Below are 3486 nucleotides of genomic sequence, written 5' to 3' on the forward strand. Positions count from 1 at the left end.
GTCAACGCAAAATACATTTCATTTTGATAATTAAATGACAAGACTACATTCACCCTTTTTGCCACCGCGTGAAAATCGTACAACACGTAGGCCTACTTATTAAAATGCGTATAACTCTTACCCATTACTTTCTTTGGATACTATAAATTACTGTAATGACGGTTCAGAAAGTTACAATATTAAGTCATTGGGAGTCATTGAGGTGAAAAACAGGTTTGGGCAACAACTAGGCCTGGCCTACCCTCGACAAGTTGCAAAAGCTGAACATTTCCCACACAGTTTCACACAGGTGTTTTTAAATCAGGCTGGGCATTAGGCCTACCTGTTGTTCCAACCTGCCGCCGCCATACTGCGCAGTTTCCTGTTGGTGTGCGCCGTTGAATTTGATGTGTATACCCCGTTTTCCGAGTAGTATGAAGCTGCAGCCTCGGAGGAGGGTGCACTCTCAGGACCGCATGCACTCTCAGGACCCTAGTTGTTTTGCAACATCGCCACCACCTCCTGCTGTTCCCCCCTTCTTTTTGAAAACTTTCATCAACTGAGACGAATGGCGATCCAGTTGAGACATGAAGGTAGGCAGCAGCGGAACGGTGGTGATGCGGGTGAATTCTGCGTTTACCTGCAACACATTGTGATACAGGTTCAAATGTTTTGTTTAAAGCTAATAATATCCATCAAGTGTCATAGCAGAAAGGACAGGACATCTACTGGTGTAAACCAAACAAAGAATTTCAGCTGAGGTTCTTTTCTTATACATGTGCATCTATTAAAATAGCTCTGCACTTAATACAGGTAAAGATTCAACATGACATCTACTTAAATGTGTTTTAAGAGCATTCCATGTTTTGAAAGAGCATGGGCATTCATAGTATGTGCATGGATATGGGTGTCTCTGACCAAAATGGCCGTGTTTTAATTTATAGTGCTTCAGTAATTGGTACCTTGTAGATTGAGTCTCAGTACACTGTTTGCATCTCCACATTCAAAACCTAGAGAAAAAGAGAAATGTGTTAATGATCCAAATGTATTGTAAATAACAACTATTATTGCAGCCATTAACATAATTCAGGGTGTGAGGTGCAGGATATAGCAACCCATTACTGGATCTTAAGCAGTGGTGGAAAAAGTACTCAGATCCTGTACTAAAGTAAAAGTATAAATACTCCATTACTTGCTATAGTCCCAAGTTCAAAATAATACTTAAGGTAAAGTTCCAAAGTGTTATTAGCCAAATATAATAAAGTATCAAAAGAAAAAGTACTTTGTGCAGAAAGCCTTTTGTAAAAGGGTTGCATCATAGAATAAAAATGAATGTTCTTATAATAAAAAATCTACATATATACAAGATTTTTTAATGTTGTGATTTGTTAATATAGAGCATATTTTGGAAAGAACTGAGTAAATTAGTAGTACATGTATATGAATATAAACATTATCTAAAAAGGTAACTACAAGTGTCAAATAAATGTAGTGTTGTAAAAGTACAATATTTCCCACTGAAATGTAATTGAGTAGAATTACAGAGTAGCAGAACATGGAAATACTTTTCCACGATAAATAACTGTTTAAACACAAGCAGTTGCCACGGCAGGTAAGTGGCAACTGCCACACACATTCGCTTGGCTCGGCACCCAGAGTAACACCCCTTCAGCAGCCGCAGTTGTCTCAGCAAATAGTGGCATCTGCGGCTGAAGTACCTGCCACTATTTAATCTTGCTCTCTCTCTCTGATTATTATAAAGAAACACGTTTTCGGGTGAATTACGTGTCTATTTAAGAGCTGTCTTAATGGAAGATGTGCTTGTTGAGTGTGTTCCTGTACATGCTTTAAATAATTCACACTTTGATATTCCTGGCCGACATAATTAACGTAACGACCAGGCACGGCTCCGCCTGACGCAACAGTACAGTGCACAGATGGGATTTTTATTTCTTCCAAATAAGCTTTACAATTGAACAAAAAAACCTCCCTCAGGGCGTTACACTTGATGAAGTTATTTTTAATAGACTTAGAAGACCTTAACCGACTATGACCTTTTTGGCACTGGAGATGTTTGCAACCAGGCTCTCAAATCTTTAAATCAAGCACATTTAAAAAAAAAAAAAATTAAAAAAAGGAGGGAAAAAATGTGTCCACTTACTTTTGGTAAGAGCTAACATTACTATTATAACCACATCAAGCTAAAATCATTAAATACATAACGATTGACTTATACAGACAAAGCTTGAAATGTCACCTCTTTTGTGACATATTCTAACACTTTTAAGTGCAAGGGAACATATTTAAAAAGTGACCGTTAAGCTAGCTGTTAGCTAGCTGTTAGCTAGGCTGCACCGCTTTTCAAATCTATCATCAACGTATACAGTTGGTAGCAGGGAAATCAAAAATACACATCAACTTTTGTATTTCAGGGACCGTTTGTGTTTAATATATGTTAATATTTAAGAAACTTACCATAACATCGCAGGATGGCACAGGAAAGGGAAAAAATGCGGTTCTGTCATCTCAGTTATGGCGCATTTCCACTACACGGTCGGCCTCGGCCACACTCGGTACGGCTCGGTACGGCTTGGCCGCGTTGGGCCTTAACAGGGCCGACTCACTTCATGCTGCGCTTCCATTACAGTTTAGGAACTGGGGTAGTTACTATAGTAACGCAGTGTAGGCGGAGCCGTGACGTCATCTTCAATGAGAAATCCAGAAACACAACACAGCCGTTAGCTGTGAGCACTCAGAGCTCACAGCTCCTTATATATGTTCAGAAACTCGACAAAAGTTAAACAAGTACACACCACAGACTGCCTGTGTCATGGTGAATACAGTCGCTGCCTTATTTATGTCTGTATAGGCCGTTGTTGTGAGTGTGGACGGTCGGGGGCATATACTGCGTTAGCTTAGCCAATCTCCATCTAGAAAAACACGAATTTTAAAAGGTTTTTCGCCTGCCGTCTGTCTGCAGACTTGACAAAGCATTAATTCATGGTTTTTACTAACCGGTATCAGTATGTTGTTACTTCGGCATCATTTTGAAACGTGTATTACAATTAAATCACGGTCAAATATGTCCATCTTGTTGTAGTTCTAGCCCTCTTGCCAGCGCTCCTCTCTCTAGTTTAGCATACTCAGCCCGACTCAGCCCTGTTTGTTGGCCCCGATAGAACCACAATTTTCTAGGGCCAGAAAAGAGGGGGAAAAAGTGGCCCCGCGCCGTGCCGCGCCGGAACGAGGCCTAGTGGAAGCACAACCAAAAAAGGGGACGGCACGACACGGCACGCTTAAAGCGAGCTACGCGCTGCAATGGAAATGCGCCATTAGTGATGTGTCGGTCGCGAACGAGCCGGCTCAAAGAGCCGGCTCTTTTGAGTGAACGACGGGAGCCGGCTCGCGCCCGCGAACGAGCCGTTTTTTTTTTTTTTTTTTTTTTTTTTTTTTTTTTTAGTAATACAGAATGATATGATGATCTCCGCACTACAGCTGCTCCGTGCA

At 40.9% G+C, this 3486-nt stretch overlaps 1 long non-coding RNA gene across 1 annotated transcript; it reads right to left on the minus strand.

The window, feature by feature from the left end:
• Positions 1-530: 530 nt before the first annotated feature.
• LOC117471761 lies at positions 531-2508 on the minus strand. Its single transcript, XR_004554809.1, has 3 exons — positions 2455-2508; positions 942-989; positions 531-619 (listed from the first exon to the last, which is right to left on the minus strand). It is a non-coding gene; the product is annotated as an uncharacterized LOC117471761 (long non-coding RNA).
• Between the last annotated feature and the right edge of the window lie 978 nt (positions 2509-3486).

This window comes from Trematomus bernacchii, unplaced genomic scaffold, assembly GCF_902827165.1.
Source record: "Trematomus bernacchii unplaced genomic scaffold, fTreBer1.1, whole genome shotgun sequence".
NCBI lineage: Eukaryota > Metazoa > Chordata > Actinopteri > Perciformes > Nototheniidae > Trematomus > Trematomus bernacchii.